General features: G+C 40.7%; 1 pseudogene across 1 annotated transcript; it reads right to left on the bottom strand.

Annotated features, from left to right (window-relative positions):
• Positions 1-273: 273 nt before the first annotated feature.
• Positions 274-26,109, bottom strand: LOC132532871 (small ribosomal subunit protein eS12-like; annotated as a pseudogene). The gene is made up of 6 exons (XR_009544798.1): positions 26,049-26,109; positions 23,002-23,060; positions 20,167-20,229; positions 18,153-18,228; positions 2,709-2,724; positions 274-658 (listed from the first exon to the last, which is right to left on the bottom strand). The product of XR_009544798.1 is annotated as a small ribosomal subunit protein eS12-like (transcript).
• Between the last annotated feature and the right edge of the window lie 1,514 nt (positions 26,110-27,623).

The following is a 27,623-nucleotide window of genomic DNA, read 5'->3' as shown; positions in this document are numbered from 1 at the left end:
CCTAGCCCACTCTTCTGTTTTTTCCTTTTTCTTAACAATCAAATTTCTAAAAGAGTTGTAACCATTCACACTTCTAATTCCTTACAATCTAGACTCTTCTCAGTCCATTCTAAATTGACATTGATCTCACCGACTCTGCAGTGCAAGGCTAGCCAGATGAAAATATCTTGCTCATTAAGTTCCATAGACACTTTCAAGTCTAATCCTGTGTGATCTCTGATCTCTGTGTTATGTGACTCCATAGACTACTCTTTTTTTAAAAAAAAAACAAATTTTATTTATTTATTTCTTGCATTTGAAGTATTCCTCGATGACATCTTTGGCCTGAGATTCTTTGCCATAGTCCTACACAACTACTACACAACTGCAACCCACGACCTTACAAGGTTTGCCCTCTCTGTCAGTTTTACAGAGGCCTACCCATTCTCCAAGCTTCTTGTTGTCATTAACCTTAATTAGGTTGATCTGGTGTTCAGCACAGAGGGCCTCTACCAACTTGACATACACAGGCTCATTACAGTTGGATGCAAGCACACAAAGATGGGCTTGGCGCTTGTCTAAGGCTTTGGCAGCTTCACGAATGCCGTGTGCTAGGCCATCGTGAATGAGGGCGGTCTTCAGCACCTCTTGGAGAGCGGTATTCACGTCATGGACTACTCTTTAGGGCAATATTCTCTTCCTATGAATTTCCTGACACACAGTCTCTCTGTGTACCTCCAATCACCAGAATCTTTCTGTTATTCATGAATTACTTTGAAGACTTATATTCTGATTTGTCAAAAACTGGACTCATTGATAAATTTTTTTTCCTTTAATCTCTTCTGACTTTGAGTACTCAACTCAGTCACATACCTTATAGTACTACATGTATCTGAGAACCCTAGCATCCCTACTTTGATTTTAGATGTGTCTCTTGAGTTCTCGATAGGTACTCAAAGGTCCACTTAGCATTTTATGATGGATACACTACATAATCCCAAGCTTTACATTTAAACAACTGAATGAACAAGTGAATAAGAAAGACTCTAGATCCCTGGGTGGCAACTGAGACAGCACCAGGGACAACTTCAACATCTTAGTCCTGTGGTAACAACTTCAGTTCTTTTTCTTCTGAGAATAGTTTCAGATTTTATTTTATTTTTCAAAATTAGGGTTTAATGGTTTACAATAAATACAGTTGTTGGTAAATGCATAACACTTCTCAATTTTCAGTGTTTTTTTTTTTTTTTCTCTTCTTCTCTCTTCTTTTACTTTCTTTTTTTTTCATTAGGAGTATAGTTTCTCACCACTCCCATCACCAAAGGTCTTTGTTCCCACACCCACACCCTTAGATAAACACTATAGTTCTCCCAACACTTTATTAACTCTTAGGTTCTTTGATGCCAAGAGGACTGATGGAAGGATGGGTTGATTGACAGAGTGAATTCTGATCCTCAGACAGATTTTTTTCTTGTCTTTTCAGATACCTCCAAAGTTCAAGAGATATTAGTGTTGCAGATTTTAGTGGGTGGTTGATGGTATAAGTAAGAGATTATGGGGAATGATGTCTTCTTGACTATGGGGCTCATCTCATGAGAACCCTCTTGTTTCAAGACTCTAGTATATCCATAGTTTTGAATGGTAGGTTTTTTTGACTAAAGCCTTGGTTTGACTCCTTTTTGTTCCCATTAATGGCAATCTCCCTGCTCCTAGCTGCAGAGTGTGTTCCATTCTGGACCATACTGAGTGTTTTCCTGGCACAGTTGTGGAATGGTGCTGATAAAGCTTTACAAGCAGATGATGAGATCTCTCTCCCTAGAGCCCTCACAGGGGCTTAACTTCAGCAAAAGATAATGGAGAAAAATCACCGAGACAGCCACTCTAATACCGCTTTCCTCAGGAAACCACTGGGACTTTGTTCAGTGGTCAGTACTTCTGAATTTCTTTTCTAGGCTGCTGTTCTCCTAGATACCAGAGTCTTTCCTCTGGAAACTTCCAGGGGAAATGGAAATGGGACTAGGAAAAATCAAACTCTAGTTCTAGTTAGCATGAAAAATAAATGAGAGTATTGGGGAAATTGCTGACTACACAGAGCCCAGGGACAGGTCCCAGATATTTTGAAGATGTTCTAAGAAAATGAGTTCAAGTTATAGCATTTGTCTTTTAGGCTCAGTCAGAAAATGTATTTCTTCCTCCTGAGGAAAGATATTATTATCCTTTTAGGTGGGCACAAGTAACTGAGAGCTGTTTGCAGGGTAGGGGAATGGCAAACTTATTTTTGCAAAGTCTGGACTAATCTCTACTTGGCAGGCTCTGGTCTTTTGAGTCTTTTAAGACTTTGTGTTCAAGGAAAGTAAAAGACATTTATTAGTTCCAGCTGAATGTTAGAAAGTGGCAAATGCACAGGATGGAAAGTGGGTTGCTTTAGCTTGATGGCAAAGCTGTCCTCTGAGATGAAATCCTAGTGCTATGGTGAGACTTGCTGATGCTGTTCCAGCAGGCGGATGTAGCCTGCCCGGGAGAGAAGAAATTCTTAGAAAACTGGCCAATGTTTGCAAGGCATCCAGTTGGACCCAAGCTTAAGTTTTGAGCTTTCCTGTGCTATTAAGAGTAGTAACTAGAGAGAATGGTGGTAAGCCCCATTGCACATTGGGTGGTGAGGACGACACATCTGCTAGTTGCTAAGACAACTGGTATCTGATATCACAGCTTTCTGCAGATTCCCCCACCTTCCTGCTGTGAAAGCTAAAAATTCAAAAAGGAAAGCATTCAAAGAGGTAACCCAGGAAGGGCTGGAGAGAGGTGCATGCTCACACAAAATCTTCTATGAAACTATTAGTGGGCATTTTTATAACTTAAGGAACACTTGCCACCAACATTCTCTTGAAAGATTTCAGCATGATAAGCTGCATGTTAGTTTGATGCTGGTTACTTGGTTTTCAGAGTTTGAATAGATTGACATGTTACTGTAGAATTTTGCAGAGAATTCTGTCATTACTCTTGTTGTATACTGAGATGAGTTCACACAGCTCAAGCTTTCCCAGATTTCCAAATGGAAACCTTCATATGGAGATAAGTAGCATAGAAGTATCATGGGTTTTGGAGTGAGATGCTGTTTTGAGTGATGTACTGGGTTTTCAATTTTTTTTTTTTTCCTCCAGAGTTATAGCTGGGGCTCAGTTTCTGCACTGAAATTTCACCACTCCTGTGGCCATTTAAAAGAAAAAAACTTTTTTTTTGGTAGGACAGAGAGAAATTCAGGGGGGAGGGGAAAATAAAGAGAGGGAGAGAGAAGGATAGGCACCTACAGACCTGCTTCACTGCTTATAAGGCAACCCCTGTAGGTGGCAAGCCCGGAGCTCAAACCAGGATCCTTGTGCTTCATACTACATATGCTTAACCCAGCATGCCACTGTCTAACCCCACTTTTTGACTTTCTAAAAGGGAGATGGGGCACTTATTCTCTCTGTGTCCCAGTAATGCATATGTAAAATGGAGACCTAAATCACATCAGTGTGTGGGAATCAAGGATGAGGAACCTGGGGTACCCAAGTAGTTCTAAGAACATGGCACACACACACTAATATGAAAAGGAGAATAGAGACTTGGCTTGGCTTCTCCTAAACACCATATATCTAGGAAGAAATGCACATATATTGTTGGGGATATCTATTATGACTGCTAATAGCCAATGAACATAGAGAAAGGCTGGGCCATGTGGGTGTGATTAGCAGTCATTATAACATTAGCAGATGACATATTGCCAGGAAAAAAGGACTATACTAGTGTAAGAACTGGAGATTATTTAAGAGTGATTTTGTGGAAACAGCTCTCTCTTGAGATCTTTCAACTTCTGCCTGAGAGTAAGATCATCCCATATTCATCCTTCTGTTTCTGACTTATTTCACTTAACATTATTCCCTCAAGCTCCTTCCAAGATGGGCTGAAAATAGTGAAGTCACCATTTTTAATAGCTGAGTAGTATTCCATTGTGTATATATAACACAACCTGCTCAGCCACTCATCTGTTGTTGGACACCTGGGTTGCTTCCAGGTATTGGCTATTATAAATTGTGCTGCTAAGAACATATGTGTACACAGATCTTTTTGGATGAGTGTTCTTGGATTCCTTAGGATATATCCCCAGGAGAAGAATTGCAGGGTCATAGGGTAGGTCCATTTCTAGCCTCCTGAGAGTTCTCTAGACTGTTCTCTGCAGAAGTTGGACCAATTTATATTCCCACAAGCAGTGAAATGCAAATAAAGACAACAATGCGATACCACTTCACTCCTATGAGAACGTCATACATCAGAAAAGATAGCAGCAACAAATGCTGGAGAGGTTGTGGGGTCAAAGGAACCCTCTTGAATGACTTAACAACTACTGGGTCAAAGAGGAAATAAAGGAAGAAATCAAAACGTTTTGAGGGTTCAATAAAAATGAAGATACAAGCTATCAAAATATTTGGGACACAGCTAAGGTAGTACTGAGAGGGAAGTTCATAGCCATACAAGCACACAGTAGGAAAAAAGAAAAAGCAAAAATAAACATCCTGATTGCACATCTTAAAGACCTAGAAGAAGAAGAACAAAGAAACCCTAAAGCAACCAGAATGACAGAAATCACTAAAGTTAGGGCAGAAATCAGTAACACTAAAATAAGAAAACTGTACAAAAGATCAACGAAAGTAAATGTTGGTTCTTTGAAAGAGTGAACAAAATCGACCAACCTTTAGCCAGACTCACAAAACAAAAAAAGACAGAAGACCCAAATAAATCAGATCATAAATGAAAGAGGAGATATCATAACAGACACTGCAGAAATTCAAATATCATGCAAGGCTTCTATGAACAACTCTATGCCACCAAGCTAGAGAACCTGGAAGAAATGGACGAGTTTCTAGATACCCATGGACTTCCAAAATTAAGTAAAAAGAAACTAGATAATATGAACAGGCCCATCACAGCTAATGAATTAAAACAGTTGTCAAAAACCTTCCCCAAAATAAAAGTCCTAGACCAGATGGTTTTACAAATGAATTATACAAAAACTTCAAGTAAGAGTTAATACCTCTAATTTTAAAAGTCTTCCAGAAGATTAAAGACATTGGAATACTCCCTTCAAGCTTCTATGAAGCTAACATTACTCTGATACCAAAAGCAGACAGGGACACACACACACACACACACACACACACACAAAAAAAAAAAAAAAAAAAAAACAACTACAGACCAATATCTCTGATGAACATAGATGCTAAAATATTGAACAAAATTCTAGCCAACTGGATACAGCAGTATATTAAAAAGATTGCTCATCATGGCCAAGTGGGGTTTATCTCAGGCATGCAAGGTTGGTTTAATATATGTGAATCAATCAAAGTGATCCACCATATCAATAAAAGCAAGACCAAAAACCACATGGTCATATCAATAGATGCAGAAAAAGCCTTTGACAAAATATAACATCCTTTTATGATCAAAACACTACAAAAAATGGGAATAGATGGAAAATTCCTCAAGATAGTTGAGTCTATATATAACAGTCCTATAGCCAACATCAAACTCAGTGGTGAAAAACTGGAAGCATTTCCCCTCAGATCAGGTACTAGACAGGGCTGTCCACTATCACCATTACTATTCAACACAGTGTTGAATAGTAATAGTATCATTTAATTTTCTATGGGTTAAAAAAAAGGTATTAGGTTTTTGTCTTAGGGAATCCTGACATGGTTTCTCTGGAAGTGGTTAGAGAACACCTTCTGTGGTTCCATTCAGCCCACCCTGGTCATATTTGGATAGAGTAAAGAAAGTTAATATTGCTCCAAAGCCCCAGGTTCAATCCCCTGCACCACCATAAGCCAGATCTGAACAGTGCTCTGGTAAATAATTAATAATAATAATTATAATAATAAATAATATTTTAAAAAAGGAAAGTATCTATGCTTCAGGATCAGAGATGAATGCCTGTTTGAATCTTGGAGGAGAAGATGGGTGAAAGGTCTCTTCTGTAATTAATGACATATCTACTCAAGGGATCTAACATACAGTTGAACATCTGTTGCTGTGGGTAATGTGTCTTAGCTATGAGAAGCTCAAAAGAGGGTATATTTCAGCCTGTACTTCTGGGAGATGATTTTCTAGAGAATTTGAATTCCTAAGGAGAAGATGCTTAAATCTTTAAAACCCCTATGTCAAAAACCTGAATCAATCAAAGTTGTCTAAGAATAGGTAAGAATTCATTGGGAAGACTCCCTGCTCTGTTCTAAATTATCCTTTTCTTTTTTTTATTTACTTACTTATTTATTTATTTTTGCCTCCAGGGTTATTGCTGGGGCTTGGTGCCAGCACTAGGAATCCACCGCTCCTGGAGGCCATTTCCCCCATGTTTGTTGCCCTTGTTGTTATTGCTGTTGTTATTGTTGGATAGGACAGAGAAAAATTGAGAGAGGGGAAGGCAGAGAGGGGGATAGAAAGATAGACACCTGCAGACCTGCTTCACCGCTTGCGAAGCGACCCTTCTGCAGGTGGGAGCCAGCAGGTCTAACCTGGATTCTTTTTTTTTTTTTAATTTTTTTTTTATTTCAGAAAGGATTAATTAACAAAACCATAGGGTAGGAGGGGTACAACTCCACACAATTCCCACCACCCAATCTCCATAACCCACCCCCTCCCCTGATAGCTTTCCCATTCTCTATCTCTCTGGGAGCATGGACCCAGGGTCATTGAGGGTTGCAGAAGGTGGAAGGTCTGGCTTCTGTAATTGCTTCCCCGCTGAACATGGGCGTTGACTGGTCTGTCCTTACTCCCAGTCTGCCTCTCTCTTTCCCTAGTAGGGTGGGTCTCTGGGGAAGCTGAGCTCCAGGACACATTGCTGGGGTCTTTAATCCAGGGAAGCCTGGCCAGCATCCTGATGGCATCTGGAACCTAGTGACTGAAAAAAGAGTTAACATACAAAGCCAAACAAATTGTTGAGCAATCATGGACCCAAAGCTTGGAATAGTGGAGAGGAAGTGTTAGGGAGGTACCCACTGCAAACTCTAGTGTACTTCTGCTTTCAGGTATATATTTTGCAGTAGTTTATAGATACGTGTGAAGATATGCTCTCTCTCACAGAAACTGGTGTATATCTAGGTTATGGGACTTTGTTAGAAAGTGAACCACCTGAGATGAAATTAGAGTGTACTGTAAAAGGAAAGGTCTCAGCGAAGTAATGAAGCTGAAGGGTTGTCATTCCACACGTGAAGTCTCTGGACACAGTCTGAGGTGAAGCATGTTGAGGTGGCAATCATTGCGTTGGTTAGGTTGTGATCGGCGGATACAATATTATTTGGTATGGATTGGGAGAGGCTAACCTGGATTCTTACCTGGATTCTTACGCCTTGCGCTTCGTGCCATGTGCACTTAACCTGCTGCTCTACTGCCTGGCCCCACTCAATTGCTTTTATCTAAGCTGTCCTTGGTGAAGCAGAGCTCCCCAAACTGACTCACAAGATCGCAGTTCTCTGAGGTGACACATTCAATGAGGGCCCTGGGAAGAACACTCACTTGAGTGAGGCTGCTAGGGAGCAGAGCTGTGAGGTCTTTGTTTTTTCTTAGCATTTAAAAAGTGAAATTTGTAGTATGGATCGACCTGCCAATGCCCATGGTCAGCAGGCAAGCAATTACAGTAGCCAGACAAAAAAAAAAAAAAGGATTTATAGGGAGTGGGAGGTAAGTTTGGTTTTTTAAAAATTTTTATTTATACAAAGGAAACACTGACAAAACCATAGGATAAGGGGGGTACAACTCCACACAATTCCCACCACCAGAACTCTGTATCCCATCCCCTTCCCTGATAGCTTTCCTATCCTTTATCCCTCTGGGAGTATGGACCCTTAGGTCATTGTGGGATGCAGGAGGTGGAAGGTCTGGTTTCTGTAATTGCTTCCTTGCTGAACATGGGCATTGACAGATTGATCCATACTCCCAGCCTGCCTCTATCTTTCCCTAGTGGGGCAGGACTCTGGGGAAAGTGGGGGTCCAGGACACATTGGTTGAGTTGTCTTCCTAGGGAGGTCCGGTTGGCATCATGGTAGCATCTGGAATCTGGTGGCTGAAAGTAGAGTTAACATATAAAGACAAACAAATTGTTGAGTAATCATGAACCTAAAGGCTGGAATATTGCAGATGAAGATTTGGAGTCTGTTTTGTAGATAGCTAGTAGGCCCATTTTAGTTATATTCCAAAGAGCTCATGACTATATTGGGAGGTGAGTTTTTAAGCCTGACCTGAAAGGTAGGTTCCTAGGTTGACCTGGCCGACAGAGTTTATGAAGTTAATACTGTGTTCCTATTCTTGTGTCTAGGAGCCATCACCTGCTGCTTTATACCATTCCCAAGCAGAGAAAATAGAGGTTTAAAATGGAACAGCGTGGGCAGTGCATGCACATATAGACAAACTTAGGCACAGATGCGTCTTGTCTTTGGGATGAAAGACACTGAAATAGTCTGTGGTCTTTTTATTATGACGGGGAGAGGGCTGAGGCTGAACTAACTTATGTTTGTTGTTTGTAAGTCTAGGTAAGTATGAACTTTTCTTCCATTAAAATTACATGCATATATAATCAATGTGTACTTAAGAAAAAACACTGAAGTGTATTTTGTGACTTCCTCCATAAGCAATTATTACCACACTGTTATAATAAGCTCTCTCTGATATTAATTCAGCCCACAGCCATGATCAAGCAAAAAGAAAACTCTAGTTACAGAGCAGAGTTATTATTTTTAAAAGTTATGTACAGCATACCAAAATGACAGGCTTATGATATATATACATATATATGTATATATACATATATATAATAAATTCCTGGGCTTAGAAAAATAGATCTTCTCATGCAGTTGGAAACAATCTGAACCAAACCTCTATGGAGGCCCTAAGTCACTTAAAAGACCCACTCATTTCTTCTAATAGACAAGGTACAGGTTGTTGCCAGAAATTTGGGCTTTTTTGAAATAAGCATCTTGACTTCTTAATTTTAGCATGAGACAGTTGCGACTGCCAAGATGTACTTTTATAAAATTCTGAGCTCCACGGGACTCCAAAAGACAAGGTGAAAATGACAACCGCCAGCCCTGGCTTCTGTTCCTTCCAAGTAAGTGGATGCTTTTGAGTGACGGTTGCATAGAAAGATGGAGAATACTATAATTAAGACCACCTAGCAAGGGGCAAGAAGGCCTGTAATAGGCAGTTGTAATGCAGTACATATTATAATATTTTGTAGGTGGAAAAGGAACCAGTTTGTGCTAGGAAGGGAAGGGATCAAGTATTTACTGAGTCTTTCTAAAGGCCCTGTGGGAATCCAGGCAATTTTCAGTATTAACCCCTTTAATCTTCAGGACAGTCCTGTGGGGTGGGTATTATTGTCACTGCGGGATATCCATTAAGTCTGAAAGTCCAGGTGAATACAGTAAGTACTCACTTTATACTCTTGATAGGCTCTTAGAAGCTGTGATTTGTTATATGCAAAGCTGCATATATAACAAAACCCATTTTACCATAGGCATGTTGGTATAATCAAGAGTTAAGTTCCTTACATGCCATACATCAGACAAGAGTTTAATAACCAAAATATATGAAGAGCTTGCCAAACTCAACAACAAGAAAACAAATTATCCTACCCAAAAATAGGGAGAAGACATGGGCAGAATATTTACCACAGAAGAGATCCAAAAGGCCGAGAAACAAATGAAAAAATGCCCCAAGTCTTTGACTGTCACAGAAATACAAATAAAGACAACAATGAGATACCACTTCACTCCTGTGAGAATGTCATACATCAGAAAAGGTAACAGCAGCAAATGCTGGAGAGGGTGTGGGGTCAAAGGAACCCTCCTGCACTGCTGGTGGGAATGTAAATTGGTCCAACCTCTGTGGAAAACAGTCTGGAGAACTCTCAGAAGGCTAGAAATGGACCTACCCTATGATCCTGCAATTCTTCTCCTGGGGATATATCCTAAGGAACCCAACACACCCATCCAAAAAGATCTGTGTAGACATATGTTCTTAGCAGCACAATTTGCAATAGCCAAAACCTGGAAGCACCCCAAGTGTCCAACAACAGATGAGTGGCTGAGCAAGTTGTGATCTATATACACAATGGAATACTACTCAGCTATAAAAAAACGGGTTTTTTTCACTGTTTTGAGCCGATCTTGGATGGACCTTGAAAAATTCATGTTAAGTGAAATAAGTCAGAAACAGAAGGATGAATATGGGATGATTTCACTGTCAGGCAGAAGTTGAAAAAGATCAGAAGAGAAAACACAAGTAGAACCTGAACTGGAATTGGTGTATTGCACCAAAATAAAAGACTCTGGGGTGGGGGTGGGGGGGAGAATACAGGTCCAAAAGGATAACAGAGGACCTAGTGGGGGTTGCATTGTTATATGGAAAACTGGGAAATGTTATGCATGTACCAACTATTGTATTTACTGTCGAATGTAAATCATTAATTCCCCAATAAAGAAAGAAATAAAGAAAAGAGTTAAGTTCTAGCAGCAGATTTCTTGTCTCTAAAGCTTAATCAACTCGGTTTTAAACAAAATGCTAATGGACTTCAAATATTAAACAGCCATTTATATTCATCCATTCTCAAATCCACTTAACTGCAGTTCAAGGTTTCTGCAGAAGGCTGGGAGGATGCCACCTCTCATGACAGTTTCAGGGGACAGCCTTGGATGAAATGTCCTTCCACTCCTTGGCACATTCACAACTTCCACACACAGGGACCGGGGCAGTTTAAATCCATGAATACCCTCATGGTCACATCTGGGGGATCTGGGAGGAACCCATGGAAAACACATGCCAACATGGGGAGTAGATGCGAACTCCACACAGTCAACTGCCCAGTCAGGAGCCATTGCTTTTCATCATCTTGTAACAAAATGACATTAGAGAAAATGACATTATTATATATAATTATATATATATATATATATATATATATATATATATATATATATATATATATGTCTATATATAACATGCAGATGCCACTAGGAGCACTCTTCAGCTATAAAACAATAACACCTTTTCCCTCGCTTAGTTTTATGATTTTACAGGTAGACAATAGGGATTCCTTATGGGCTTGGAGCCCAAGCTTGCCTGATTTCCGAACTCAAGACTCTCAGACAACATTGCATTCTACAGACAGAAACAGATGAAGTAAATTTCAAGGAAAGCAGCTGACTCCAGTGAAGCAACAAGCACAACAGGACTAGGAAACCTGGAGCTTAAGAGGTCAGGGAAGGAGACAAGGACAACCCTAGGAAACTGGTGATGCTGCAGCTATGTTCTTTTGGCCCCTGTGCTTCCAGGGAGGGGGTACTCCTGAGAGATGACAGGAAACTGGGAATGAGTCCTTGCCAGTATCAGCAGGGCTGGATTGTTAAATGGGTGACTGTGACCCCCACACACAAATCAACTGCAGTCCCCTCAGAAGCAAGGGAAATGAGAAAATGAATTGCAAGTTGTATGTAACAATCAAGTGAGAGAAAGTGGGTTGCCTTGTATTCCAGGAAAGAGGAGAGGATTGCTAAGCTTAGCCAAGCTTCTCTGTGGAGTTTTGTGATTGGAGGAGAGAAATGTCATCCCATGATCCCCTGAGAACACCTGGGAATCTTCATAATGATTTATGACTAACAATTTAGGGCATCTTTGCAAAGGTCAGGTCCCTGGTGTAGGTCTTAGATACCAGTTTCTTCATTTTTTAATTTAAAAAATTATTATCATTATTTATTGGATAGAGACAGCCAGCAATCGAGACAGTAGTGGGAGAGAGAGGGAGGGAGAGACACCTGCAGCACCGTTTCACCACTTACAAAGCTTTCCTCCTGCAGGAAGGGGGACAGGGACGCAAACCTGGGTCTTTGTGTATTATAAAATGTGCATTCAACCAGGAGTGCCACCACCCAGACCTCTAACCAGAGTTAACTCAGACCAGAGTTCCAGAAAATCTTCCACTTGAAGCTGCTTATTTTTTACCACTATGTTCTGTGGGTATAAACAGACAAACAAATAAGCAAACACCCAGTGGAAGTTTTTGTTTGGAAAAAAGTAGTGGAAGAGAAACTGAAAATTGCCCTCTCCTGGAAGCACAGCCAGACTTTGAATGAACTGATCCATGTTAGAGGCTCAGAGCATGGTGCCAGACTCATGGTGCCTCCAAGCCAGGGACAGGGAATTCTGTGCCATTGTCCTTTTGCCAAAGGGAACAAAAAAGTATAAGACCCATTTGATCTCCTACTTTGATGACTTGAGGACTTTTTGCTTACAGATGGTCCAGAATGATTTTTAAAAATAGGAACCAGGCTAGGAAAGGGCCTCAGGTTTAAACTGATACTAAAGAGAAGATAACTATCAACCACCAGGTAGTTCTCTTCTACTTTTTTCTTCATTGTATTGAGCATAATTTGTGATTGTCTGGTTGCTTCTTTAATAACCCGATGACTATCCTCTTCTTCATGAGAACAGACTGCACTTGCTTTGTTCATTGCTAAACTCCTGTATTTAACAGAAGGTGCACAACTGATATTTGGGAAAGGCAGGAATGAATGAACATGGGGCCAGGCAGGACTTAGCATGCACTGAGCACAGACTTATTATCTACCTGTAATCACCAGAAGTACATACTACAAGGGAGCCTTTGGAAATGTGGTAAATGGAAAAAATTGACAGCATCTGTTGACTGGCATGCAAGAGATGCAGTTCACTGAGGACAGGTGGTCAGGGAAGGTTGACTTAGTACACCTATGTTCATAGCAGCATACTTTGTAATAGTGAAAACCTGGAAGCAATCGTGGTGTCCAATAACAGATGGATGCCAGTGAAAGTTGTGGTATATATACACAATGGAATACTCAGCTATTAAGAATAATGAGTTCACCTTCTTCACCTCATCTTGGATAGAGCTTGAAGGAATCGTGTTAAGTGAGATAAACCAGAAAGAAAAGGATGAATGTGGATGGGATGATTCCACTGATAGAAGTTAAGAAATAAGAACAGAAGGGAAAACACAAAGCAGAATTTGGACCTGGTTTGGTGTATTGCACCAAAGTAAAGGACTCTGGGCAAGTGGGGGTAGGGGTGGGGCTTTCAGGTGCATTATAGTGGAGGAGGACCTGGCCTAAGGGTGATTTTGCTTTGCAGAAAACTGAGAAATTCTATACATGTACTTATAGTTATACTCATTGTAAACCATTAATCTCCCTAATAAAATAAAAGAAAATATTCAGTTGATGTGAACTCAAGTCTGGGGATCTGACCTCATGAAGAAAGGAAGCCTGAGGAGGGGAGAAAAGTAGTGAGGGTGAGGAATAACTACTCAAATGCTGTGAATTTGCTCTTATCTTGGATGTGGTCAGAAGATATTTGGGGTTACATGACAAGAGGACTCTATACAATGTATAACAACAATTTGACACTGAGCCCTTACTACACAGCAGGGCTTAGTCTGAAGATTTTATACTTTATCTTCTAAAAGTGGAGCCTCACAAAGGAACCATTTCACCTCTCCTGGACAAACTTTCAGATAGAAACAGATATAGAGAGGGATAGAGACCCCACAGTGCAGGAGCCATTTTCCCCTCCCCTGCCATCCCTGTGCTGTGGTATTCCAGTGTGATGTCTGGTCTCAAGTAGCTGTGCACATATCCAGACCCACGCCTTACCAACTGAGCTATCTCTCTGGCCCTCAGGTAATCTTTCATGAAGTCACTGTGAACACTTAGAATCAGATGTTGGAGTTTGAAGAGCCTGGCTTCCTGTCCAAGGCTGATCCTTTTGTATTCTGTGTCTTGGGGGTGGGGCTGGGGGCTGGGAGACAGGGCTAATCCTTACAGAGGTGCTGGGTTGGGCTGGAGGAGAGCTTTCTACTCTCCACAGAGTCCGCAGGAAAGTTCAGACAGCAAATGCACTGAGGTTTCCAGTGTGGGGCATAACCTGTGAGCCAGAAATTGTGAAAAATGAAAAAGAAAACAAACAAACAAAAAACAGCTTTAATGCAAGGTTTGAAGAAGTAGAAGAAGTTCGGTTTACAGCAATGTCCTCCTTGTACAAATGTCCAAACTCTAGGTGAACTGACAAGAAGAGGGAAAAAAACAATATCACCAAATGGTACTGTACTTCTGTTTGCCTGGCAGAAAGCCGAGGGGGAACATGGGAACCATCACCTCACCTAAGCCACTTAGGCAGGGATGCTGAGGACATGGTGTGTGTGGCATGAGGAAAAGACCAATATGCCAGGGGGAAATGTTGCTGTGGTTACAGCTAAGAGAAGAAAAACCACATGCCAAGTAGAAGCCTCTTAAAATTCAGTTAGAATTTATAAGTTGATGAAACAGGTGTTCTTAGAATTTAATTAAATACAAAAACATTGTTCAGATCTGGGGAAGGGTTGACAATGAATGTGTTTGCAGGGCTTTGGCATCTCAGAGCCAGAATGTTCCCACCACAGGCTCAGTGGATGAGAGCTAAGAGCATGTTGCTGACACTTCTAAGATGACTGTGTTTAGGTAAAGACAGAAATAGCCTAGAGGGTATAGATTGATCTGCTAATGTCCATATCCAACGAGAAGCAATTACCAAAGCCAGAACTCCCACCTTCTGCAACCCCCAAAGAATTTTGGTCCATACTCCCAGAGGGGAAGAAATGTGAGGAGAAGATGACTCCTCATATTAGAGGACTCTCTATTCCAACTGCATCAGGACACTGAGAGAGAAGTGGAAAAAAGCAAGGACATTTGGAAGTAGTAACATGTGTAGGTGTGACTTAGAAAAGAAGGCAGAATATTTGAAAAAATGGACAAATATATAAAAATATAAGTAGTTAGTTATAGAAATAATAGTCAACCCATATCGGTGACCTTGGGAGAACTACTGCAGTTTATAATGGAGGGAATGGGGACACAGAATTCAGGTGGTGAGAATGGTGCTGAACCCCTCCTATCTCATAATTGTTTTTTGTTTTTACTTACTCTTTCTTTCTTTCTTTCTTCCTTTTTTTCTTTTTTTCCTTTTTTTTTTTTTTTTGTGCCTCCAGGGTTATTGCTGGGTCTTGGTGCCTTCATTACAAATCCACTGCTTCTGGAGGCTATTTTTCCTTTGTTGCTTATCATTGCTGTTGTTATTATTGCCGTTATTGTTGTTGGATAGGACAGAAAGAAATCGAGAGAGGAGGGGAAGACAGAGAGGAGGAGAGAAAGATAGACACCTTCAGACTTGCTTCACTGCCTGTGAAGTGACTCCCTTGCAGGTAGGGAGCTGTGAGCTCAAACCAGGATCCTTATGCCGGTCCCTGCGCTTTGTGCCATGTGTGCTTAACCTGCTGCACCACCACCCAGTCCCCTATCTCATAATTTTTAAAATTAATATTAAAAAGTTTAGAAAAGATGACTGTGTTGCAAGTATGACTTTTGCTTTCAAGTGCGAAAACAGTGCAGTGCTGGGACCTGGTTAATGACATTGAGGTTTTTGATCCAGGAGTGATGAGGAAGGGGGTACTATAGGACTCAGGAAATCAGGACACATGAGTCAGCAGGGTATAATCCGTGTTCAAATAAAAAAGACCCTTGGGGCACCAGTGAAATAACTCACCAGGATAGCATATCTGCTTTGCCTGATCCCCACTGCATTGGGGAAAACTTTGGTGCTGTGGTGTTTCTCCTTCTCCCTTTATATCTGAAAAATTTGACTCAGAGGGATGATGCCCCAGTAAGGCTGAAAAAACTAAAAAGATCTCTGGAATATATAAATCAAATTAAGGAAATTAAGAAGCACACACTTTTAATGCAATATTTAAAACATCACAACTTATGAATAAACTGATGAATGAAAACACATGAAATTTTAAATAAAGACAGGATCTAAGACACCAAATCAACCCCTAAACTCTGACTTTGATTTCCTGCACTGGGGTGGGAGAAAACAGTGGGTCTCCAGCCCCACTGATGGATGATGATGTCTTCCATACCATTGTCTGGTGTTCTCTCTTCACTTCTCTTTGTTAACACAAAGCAGATAGAAGCATCCACTCTGTGAAGCTCCCTTTGTTCCTTGGCCTCCAACCTGAAGAATCTGAGTGACCAGGCCACATGGTGCTCGCTACCTGAGGAAGATGACAGGTGAAAATTGACTACCTGAGGGGCAAAGCTAGGTTAGCAGGAGCTGTGGGCACTCTGTTTCTCCTCTTTTCTTTCTAGGTCTTCTTTATTTCCTCAGAAAAGCAAGTGTGTGTGTGTGTGTGTGTGTGTGTGTGTGTGTGTGTGTGTGTGTGTGTGTGTGTGTGAGACAAATCAAAATATTCGTGGCCCAGGATAAAATAGTGCTTCAGAGTCAAGCTGTGGAGTCTGCTGGCCTTTTCATATACCTCAGCTAGCCACTTACTGGTAATGCTTGGACACTATGCTTATGTATCCAGGTCCCCCTGTTTGCAATTTACCACTAGGTGACCTCCATGATTGATTTTTTTTCTGTCCTTTATTTGTTTTTAGAGACACACAGAAAAACAGGAGAGAGGGAGAGAGAGAGAGAAAGGAAGAGAGAGAGAGAAAGATAGATGGATAGATAGAGAGAGAGAGAGAGAGAGAGAGGAAGTAATCGAACACCACTGCAGGATTCCATCATCCATGGAGCTTCCCCATTCTAAATATAGTGCACCCATGGAGTGTCAGGGTTGAAACTCAGGGCCTCATGCACAGCAAGGCACATGCTCCACCAGGTGAGTTATTTTCCAGGCCCTACTTGATTGATTTTTAAAGCAGTTTTAGAGAGTCACAGAGATGTCTAGAGGAAGGCAATTTCTCACGGCCCCTCCCCCATGCAAAGCCTCCCCAGTTCTTACATTTGTGGAGTTTCTTCTTCATCCTGAGCAAGGGTAGTCAGTCCCATCTCCCAGCACGGTGCGGATATAAATGACAGGGGACAGAAAGCTTAGCACAGTATTGGGCACGTGGTGTGGACACACAAGTGTTGGGTGGAGTCATCTGAAAGGCATGCTGTGTTACATGAAGCACTACCAAAGGGGGGAACTGATTGAAAGGCTGCTGCAGCCAGAGGGCTTTGTTAGTGACTCACAAGCCCCTAGTGACAGTCATAGATGAGGCTCATTTCATTCTTCCAGAGTCTCCTAGGATTAACTTACTGCATATCCTGATTTAATTGTCTGCCCTTGTCATGCGGTCTCCCAGTCGTAGACATATTAGCAACAGGTATAATCTTATTGTTTTATTATTAAGCACTGATTATGGAAAATGTACTTTGTTTGTACCAGCTTTATAAGAACTCAGAAAATGAACTGAAGTTAGGAATGTTGGGAACATTGTAAACTGTTTTCTGTTGGCCACAACATATAAATATAACTGATTGGGACTGTGTGGGCATGGCTGAATTTTGATTGGCTGAGTTGTCTGATTAGACTCAAACATAAACCTATATGTAAATATGTTATATTAACATATACACATACATTCCAAATGATATATATGCATATATAATGGAATATTCATCGATGACAAATTATAGAAGGGAATCTTGCTATCTATGATAATATGGAGAAATCTGAGGTTGTCAAGTGACCTAAATCAGACAGCACCAGTGAAATAAGCTCAACTAGTAAGGTGCCTGCATTCTCAAGCACACGACTCAGGTTTAATGACCCAGCCTGTGAGCACTGGAAGTACTATGGCACCGGAAGACATTTGATCTTATGGTGTTTCTCTCTGTTTCTGTCTGACAAAAGAAATATCTGAGTAGTTATAGCCTAACAATGAAAAAAAAATCAGACAGAGAAGACAGACATTGCATGATATGTAGAATAATTATATAAAAAATGTAGAATATGTAGAATAATTATAAAAAAATATATGTAGAATAATTATATAAAAAAGGAATTAACACATCGATGAAGAGAACAGATTAATGGATATCAGAGTTAGAGGCAGGTAGAGTACATAGAAAGTGACAAAAATATAGATATGCATTATAAAATAAATAAGACCTAGCAGTGTATAGTATAGGATAGTGGCTTTAGTTGATAGTACTCTATTTAATTGAAGACTTCAGGAGGCATGGGTAGTAGTTGAATCAGACTAGCCTTGCTTTCCCAGTCAATTCAGAAAAACAATGAAAATTACCTGAAAATTTAATGTAATATAGTAAGTATTTCCTTGGAAGTGCACCAAGCCACAGGAGAGTACAGATACCTAAGACCTGTGAACAGAAAAGAGATGAGGGAGAGATTCCTGGGACTAAAAGGCCATATTCAAAAACTGCTAGAGCCCAACAGGGAGACTGGCAGCTCAGACACACACTTCCAGATCTGAGTTAAAGAAATAACTGTTGAAGAAGTTGGGCTGCAGCGCAGCAGGTTAAGTACAGGTGGTGCAAAGTGCAAGGACCGTAGTAAGGATCACGGCTTGAGCCCCCAGCTCCCCACCTGCAGGGGAGCTGCTTCACAAGTGGTGAAGCAGATCTGCAGGTGTCTATTATCTTTCTCTCCTCCTGTCTTCCCCTCTTCTCTCCATTTCTCTCTTTCCTATTCAACAATGACAACATCAATAACAATAATAACTACTACAACAATAAAAAAACAAGGGAAACAAAAGGGAATAAATAAATATTTTTAAAAAAATAGCTGTTGGAAAAGAGAGAGAGAGAGCAAGCAAGAGAGAGAGGAGAGATAGAGAGAGAGAGAGAAAGAAAATCTTCTAAGCCACAGGTGAGTACAAATATATGTGGTTTGTGGACAGAAAAAGGGTGAAGAAATGATTCCCAGGACTAAAAAGCAGTGCTCAGGGGTGGCTGGCACCAAACTGAGAGGCTGCTGGCTGAGGTAGACCACTTCCAAGTTGAGTTTCATTAACAACAAGAAGATCAAAAAAATGTTAAAATGAAAAAATAACCTAAAGACTCAACAATTTACAACTATGACTTCTTGAATTTCCAATGCTGTTGCCCTACAGAGGCTGGAACAATAGCAGGGAGACCTTGTATTGACATCAAGGACACTGACTTGGCCTGAAAGCTCAGGATAAAATCATTCCTCCAAGATATATAAACAGGGAGACCTACCACCTTAGCCATATCACCTCCTGCTGGCACAACAAAAGACCACTAACTAAGGAAACTGAGAAATACACCAACAGCAATGACAGAAACCCCAAATGACCAGACAGGCACAGATCAAGAAACAATGATAGAGATGAAGTTCAGAAAACTTATTGTGAAATCAATGCAAGAAACTAAACTTAAGACTCAAGAACTCAGTGACCATTTTACCCAAGAATTACAAAGTACAAGAAAAACAAACAAACAACAAGAAAACCCAAAAATTCCAAAACAGAATGGCAGGGCTTAAAGGACACTTTGAATGCAGTTCAAGCTAAGGTAAGAGGCTTTAGAAGTAGACTTAATCAGGTGGAGGAGAGAATATCAGAGACTGCAGACACAACCACCACACTCTGTGAATTTAAAATTCTTGGAGAGGAAAGGTTTAGGAAAAATGAAGCACTTCTCTATGAAATAGCAGACTCCATCAGAAAGATAAACATCAGAGTTATTGGGATCTTGAGGATGAAAAGAGAGAGGAGTAGATAACATATTCAAAGAATTTTTAGTAGAAAATTTTCCATACCTGAACAGTGCACAAAATATAGGAATCTAAGAAGGTGAATGCACACCTAAATTATTAAATCCAAAATGACACACTCCAAGACACATCACTGTAAAACTATCCAAAACCAAGAACAAAGAAAAAATACTGCAGGCTTCACCTCATAATGACCCTGGGTCCATATTTCCAGAAGGTTAAAGAATAGGAAAGCTATCAGGGGGAAGGGATGGGAACTGGTGGTGGGAACTGTGCACAACTGTATCCCTCTTATCCTATGGTCTTGCCATTGTTTCCATTTTATGAATAAAAATTAAAAATAATACTGCGGGCAATCTATAGTACTACAAAAACAGCATAATTAATAGGTACATGGATACTATAATCACAAAAAGTATCTGATCATGAGGTGTTGAGGTTAGAAATCAACCATAAAAAGAAACAAATAAATATACCCAAACTATGGAGATGGAACAATAATACAGTTTTGAATAACATCTAGGTCACTGAAGGAATAAAAAAGAGAACTTCAAAATTACTTGGAGATCAATGAAAATGAAGAGATCAACTACCAGACTCTGTGGGATGCAGTAAAAGCTGTCCTAAGAGGGAATTTTATAGCTAGTTTACAGGCTCACATTAACAAACAGAAAGATCTTAAGTAAGTTACATAACATCATAACTGAGTCAACTGGAAAAAGACCAATAAAGAGATCCAAAAGTCGGCAGGAGGAAGAAAACAGTCACAATCAGAACATAAATTAATGAAATAGAATCTAGAAAGACAATCTAAAAGATTTATGAAACCAAGAACCGATACTTTGAACCGATACCACTGGCCAGACTCATAAAAAGAAAGAGAAAAAACTATGATAAAAACAGAAACAAGAGAGATAAAATTATAACTGAACATGGGGAGATACAAAGAATCATGTGAATATTATGAACATGTCTATGGAAGTAAATTGGACTACCTAGAATCATATCACCTGCCAACCCTAACACAAGAGGAAGATAGTTTAAACAAGCCAATCACTAGTTTAGTTTAGAAATTGAATTGGTAGTCAAAGATCTACCCAAGAATAAAAGCCCAGTTTCAGGCAACTTTACTTCTTTACTCTATCAGACTTTCAAAGATCTGGCATCCATTCTCCTCAAACTATTGCGGAAAGTTGAAGAATGGCAAGTGCTGCCAAATATGTTCTGTGAGGTGAACATCACTATCTCCAAAGCAGGAAAGAACTCTGTTGGGATTATGTGCAAGCTTGATAGAGCTTAGGAAGAACTACCCCATCCTTGGATGGAGGTCTGAGAAGATACCCCCTTGTGAGTCTCTCTCAATTGAGGTGAGCAAAGGGAAGGAACTCAGACTTAGTTCTTTCCTTCTTCACTCTCAGACCCACAGAAACCCCAATACTTCTCCCCATTAACTGCAGGCCACATGGCTGCCTACTTCAAGATTTACTTACTCAAAGTCACCTTACCTTCTGATCACAGAGGAGAACACACCTTATCACACAGTCCATAATACACCTCAGACCCCAGACAAGAGAAATTCCAAACTATATGGCCTTTTGATAGCCATTATCTCTCTGTCTCACCATACTGGTTTAACCCCTATGCTTCTCTCAAATACCTTTGGATAATTAAGTTGCTTGCATCATGGAGAATAACTGTCTTGTATCTCATCAATTCCTGTCATACCAGCTCCCTACCATAAGGGCAAGCTGACCTTTAATAAACCTGTAATTTCTGACATATTTCAATAATTCCCTTTGTTTGGTTTTCTATTTAACTCATGTCCACCTGCTAATAAATGAGATCTGAGCATGCGGCAATCTCCCTGGTGTCTTTACTTCATGTCGTCTCTTGAGTGAGCAAGAAAGAACTGGCCCATTACCTTTCCCCTGGAGATCACCCCACCAGAGACCCCGACAGAACTCTACCAGAAAACTATAGACCTATATCCCTGATGAACACCGATGCAAAGATCCTGAACAAGATCTTGGCAAATCAAATCCAAGAACATATCAAGGGAATAATTCACTAAGACCAAGTAGGATTCATCCCTGGTGGACAGGGATGGTTTAACATCCACAAATCAATCAATGTAATTCATCATATCAACAAAAAGAAAGATAAAAAAAATTGCGTGATCAGATCAACTAATGCTAAAAAGACATTGAAAATATCTGACAAACATATATGGTAAAAATCCTTTAGAAACTGGCAATAGAAGGGTCCACATAATAAAGACCATTTACAAACAACCTACAGCTAACATCATTTCATCGGGGAAAATCTGAAGCTTTTCCTCTAAAATCAGGAACTAGATAAGGATGTCCACTATCTCTAATATTATTCAATATAGTTCTCAAGGTTCTCACCACTGCAATCATACAAGAAAGAGATATCAAATATATATAGATTACAAAAGAAGAAGTCAAACTATCACTACTTGCTGATGACATTATATTATACCTAGAGAAAGGGGACACAGAAAGCAGAACATGGACTAGGTTTAGTGTACCCTAATCAGTAGAGTAGCAGGATACAAAATCAGTACATATAAATCTATGGCACTTCTGTATACAAACAAGGAGTCAGAGGAAAGGGTAATAAAAGACTCAATCCCATTTGCAATTGAATCCCAAAAGAGATATTTATTTATTAATTTTTATATATTTATTTTCCCCTTTGTTGCCCTTGTTTATGGTTGTTGTAGTTATTATTGTGTTGTCGATGTCATCGTTGTTGGATAGGACAGAGAGAAATCGAGAGAGGAGGGGAAGACAAAGAGGGGGAGAGAAAGACAGACACCTGTAGACCTGCTTCACTGCCTGTGAAGCTACTCCTCTACAGGTGGGGAGACAGGGGCTTGAACCTGGATCCTTACACTGGTCCTTGTGCTTTGTGCCACATGTGCTTAGCCTGCTATGCTACTGCCCGACCCCAAAGAGATATTAAATGCATACAGATTGTAAAAGAAGAAATCAAACTATTACTACTTGCTGATGACATGATATTATACCCTGAGGACCTCAAAGACTTCACAGTGTGAATGAAGTCACTATGGCACATGAAGTAAATCAGACAACAATAAATATAATATGGTCTCACTTATGTGTGGAATCATAAAAAAAACTATTTCATAGAAAAGAAGACCAGCTGCATGATTATTAGAGGTAGTGGATGGCTGTGGATACTGGGAGAATGGGAAGAAAACAGAAGTATAGAGAATTAGTCACTGGTGGGCATCCAGGGAAACTGGATCCACAAGGCTTACTGATGAATAGTCTGTGTTTAATGCAAAATTTGAATAAAAAGTGTGAACTGCCTCATTAGACTGTGGGTCATTTTATGAAAAGACTCACCGAAGCTCTGAGAGCACCAAGGCAGTCATTCCTGGAGGAGAGTGTCATCTGATTTAATCCTAAAGGTGTGGTTTAGAATAGGAGAATAGGAATTGTCTTCGGCTGGTCTCCAAAATGAGCAGAGCAAAGATGTGCTTAGTATTTCCTCCTTTGGAAAACAGTGAATTTCTTATTTTTCTTATTCTCGTAAAGTAAAACCTCTGCTAATGCATTCCTTTTCAGGAAACAGCACTCCACAAGACACCTAACATAATCTCCACCATTGTCCCTTGAGGACTGTCAGATGCCATCCTCATTTTCATTTCAAGAGGAATTTGAAGCTGAGGGAGATCAAGTCTGTGAGGATGATCAATTTGCTAAAGAAAAGGCAAGGGCCCAAGTATTGGCATAACTAGTAAAGCACACAAGTTCCCCTCTCCCCCCCTCTCCCCTCTCCCCTCCCATCCCCTCTCCCCTCCCCTCTCCCCTCCCCTCCCCTCTCCCCTCCCCTCCCCTCCCCTCTCCCCTCCCCTCTCCCTTTCTCTCTCCCCTCCCATCCCCTCTCCCCTCCCCTCTCCCTTCCCCCTCCCCTCCCCTCTCCCCTCCCCCTCCCCGTCCCCTCCCCTGTCCCCTCCCCTCTCCCCTCCCCGTCCCCTCCCCCTCCCCTGTCCTCTCCCCTCTCCCCTCCCCTCCCCTGGATGAACTAAGAATCCCAAAGGAGACCACCTGAGACTGAAACAAGACAGGACTAGAATGACTTCAGGAACCCACCAGATCACCAGTGAGTGCAAACACGTGTGGCTGGTGGACAGAGAGGAGCCTAGGGAGAGATTGGGTGGCTGGTAACAGTCCGGCAGTTTATCAGTTGAGACACCACCTCCAGTTTGTTTCACCAACAAGGAGATGGCTGAAGGGAGGAGAGGACTCCCCTGAGACTCACCTAGTGCAACTCTGAGTCTCCATTGCTGCTGCCCTCAGAGTCTGGAGCAGCGGCAGGGAGGCCCTGTGCTGTTACCAGGGAACAGAGAACTAACCAGGAAACTCAGAAGACCTATACCTGGTGGCATAGCGGTGGGGCTGTGAAAGTCTTTTTGCATAACCACTGGATTATCTCTGCCACACCCTGCTTTATCTCTTGGTCAGGAGTCAGTCAGTGATTAAGCTAAGAAGCCTACTTATAGTTTAAAAGCCCTCCCATAGCCTACAGGGAAGAAAAAGCACAAAAGAGGCTTTTAAGCCACTGAACTCCAAATCAGGGATTAAAATACTATTGAAACAACTGTTAAATTCCACAACTGTGAACCCTTTAGTTACCTTACTTAGACACAAGTCTAGTAGCATCTAGAACCTGGTGGCTGAAAAGAGAGTTAACATATGAAGCCAAATAAATTGTTGAACAATCATGGACCTAAAGGCTGGAATAGTGCAGATGAAGTGTTGAGGGATCCTCCATTTTGTAGATAGCTAGTAGGCATACTTTAGTTATATTTCAAAGGCCCTATAGCCATACTAGTTTTTTTTTTTTTTTTGCCTGAGCCTAAAATCTGATATGCAGGTGGATCCTAGTTATTGTTTGGGGAGATGATGTCATGGCTGGAAAAAGGACCAGAAAGCTGGATCAGGGAAGAGAGTAGCTCCCAAATATGGGAAAGGTGTATAAATATTGTTGACTGTAAATCCCATCGATTTGATCTGATCTGGGGCCCATAATTAGCATAGGAACCTATGTGTCCTCTGCATCCCTGCAGCTCTAAGCTCACATTCTGTGGTCATGAGTAGGAAACTAGTATAGTCATGGGCCCTTTGGACTATAACTAAAATAGGCCTAATAACTATCTATAAAATGGAGACCCCCCAACTCTTCATCTGAACTATTGCAGCCTTTAGGTTAATGATTAGTCAACAATTTGTTTGGCTTTATATATTAACTCTTTTTTCAGCCACCAGGTTCCAGATGCTAAGATGATGCCAACTGGACTTCCCTGGACAGACGACCCCACCAGTGTGTCCTGGATCCCCAATTCCCCAGAGCCCTTCCTCACTAGGGAAAGAGAGAGATAACGTGGGAGTATGGATTGACCTGTTAATGCCCATGTTCAGTGAGGAAGCAATTACAGAAGCCAGACCTTCCGCCTTCTGCATCCCATACTCTCAGAGGGATAAAGAATAGGAAAGCCATCCAGGGATTGGATACAGAGTTCTGGTGATGGGAACTGTGTGGAGTTGTACCCCTCTTATCCTATGTTTTTTGTCAGTTTTCCCATTTTATAAATAAAAATTTAAAAAAGTAGATAGTAATAGGAAGCAGGACATCTGGTCACTCAAGTGACTCCAGTTCTCTAAGGAAGTCCTCCCGAGAAGCTACATTTTTTTGGCCTCATGGTTGCCTGTAATCAGAGCAGCCCTGGGCTTAGTTCACTGCATCATACAGAAGGACTGTGATCCCAGAATGATCCAAGGCTAATTGAGGGGGTGCTTCTGCAAGCAGGGCACTTCCTTGCCACTGGTGCTCAGGAAACCCTCTGTAATTGGAGGTCTCATTATCCGGTTCCTGCCTGGTTGCCAGGGTCAGCTCAGAGCTCAGCCTGGGAAAGAGGCATTCATACATGGCAGAGAAAGTTAATCATCCTGTGGAAGGGGGAAGAACAGAGAGATCAAGAAGGAACACTTCCCAAGTCCCAAGCCTTTCAAATGACCAAAAGACAACTAATTATATCACTTAGAAACTAATTTCTTCATTAGAGAGAGGAAGAGAGAAAGAGAGAGAGCATGGTAATTCTTGGTATGTTTATTTCATTTATAATGAAGGCAGGATAGCAGCCCTTCTTCAGCCCACCCTCCCCACCCTGACTTTCCCACAACACAAAGTTCTTGGAGAAGCCAAAGCTGTTCTTGTGGCTACATCTCTACTACATGGGATGTTGAAGAGAGGCAGCCTCTGCATGGTCTACCAGGCTGGACAGAGCCCACCAGCTAAGCAGAAGGCAGAAACTAGGCAGTGCAGTGCATTAAAAGAGAGCTCTCCCCTTCCTCTCATACATGGTCAATGTCCTGGAGATTTTGCAAACCTTTTTCCGCACTGGTGACAACTCTTTCACTGAGTTTCACATGAGGCAATTTGTAAGCCATATTTTGCAGATGTCCAGGATGAGATGACCAGCTTTGTTCAGCTTCGTTCCTACTAAACTTTGGCACCTTGTAATAAAAGAAAAGTATTTCCAAGTTCTATGTACTGATCATCAAGGTTTATCAGTCATCAACATTTATCCATTCTCTTATTTATTTCCCTTGCTTTTTTCTATTGAAAACTTGAAATTAAATTCAAAGCATGTCATGTCACCTACAAATAACTCATTGTGTATCTCTAACTAGCAAAGACTTTAAAAAATAAACCAAGCACATATAATGATATATTATTATCACACATTTTGGAGTAATTAGTAATTACTTAATATCATCTAATCTTGTTTGTATTCATTTCTCCAGTTTATCAAAGAATTATGTTCTTACTTGCAAAAAAAAAACAATTTAGTGGGAGAAAGTTTCATGAGGGGTGAAGCAGTACTACAGGTGTCTCCTTTCTCCCCCTCTCTCCCTTTCTCTCCTCCTTTCTCAACTTCTTTCTCTCTGACTCTATCATACTAAAGATAAAAATGTTTTAAAATAAAAACAAAAGGTAGAAAAAAATTTAAAGCCGACAAAACAGTTGCAAGAATAGTGTAAGGGGCTCTTATACACCCTTGGCTTAAATTTTTCAAATGCTTACATTTTTCCACTTGATTTACTTATATTTATTTGCTTCTGAATTATGTAAGAGTGTATTAGAGATCATGAAATTTTGCTTGTAAATACTTCAGTGTGCATTTCCTGAAGAAAAAAAATTCTTATGTAACCACAGAATAATTATCAAGAGCCAGAAATTAACCATTGATGTACACTGTTACCTATCCTCAGTCCACATTCGAAATTTGGCAGTTTTTGTAATAATATTAAGGAGTTTTATTTTCATGAATCACATAAATTTTGACATTTAAATTTTCTTTCTTTCTATTTTTTTAAATAAAAATCAAACGTCCACCATCAGCCACCCACTCTGCTCCCCTCTGGTAGCCTTGGGTTGGTTGCATTCAACAGAATCCAGCAATTTTCTATAGTTATGTGCTTTTTCCAGTCTAGAATCAATACAGAATGACACTTTTTGGTTCTTAGGTCTTTGTTGTCTATTTCAGATAGAAAAATCCCTCAGTCTTTCTTTTATCTTGTCATTTTATAAGGGTACAAACCAGTTATTTTGTAGTCTGTCTCTTAATTTGGGTTTTCTTAAGTTTCATTATGATTAGATATAACTTATGCCCTTTGATGGTAGCATTGAAGCTGACATGTTGTGATGTTCTCAGTTCATCATATCAGAGGGTGATCTTGGTGATGTTGAGCTTGATCATTTGGTTAAAATACTCTCTCCAGGGGGTCGGGCGGTAGTGCTGCGGGTTAAGCACACGTGGTGCAAAGTGCAAGGACCAGCTTAAGGACCCTGGTTCGAGCCCCTGGCTCCCCACCTGCTGGGAAATTGTGCCAATGCAGTCACATCTGCCATGTTGTCCCCTTAGGCTACTGCTAGTTCCCTGGAGAGTTGGGACATTCTC

This window comes from Erinaceus europaeus, chromosome 14, assembly GCF_950295315.1.
Source record: "Erinaceus europaeus chromosome 14, mEriEur2.1, whole genome shotgun sequence".
Lineage (NCBI taxonomy): Eukaryota > Metazoa > Chordata > Mammalia > Eulipotyphla > Erinaceidae > Erinaceus > Erinaceus europaeus.
Note: the sequence above shows the minus strand (reverse complement) of the source record. Positions and strands in the feature narration are given on the sequence as shown.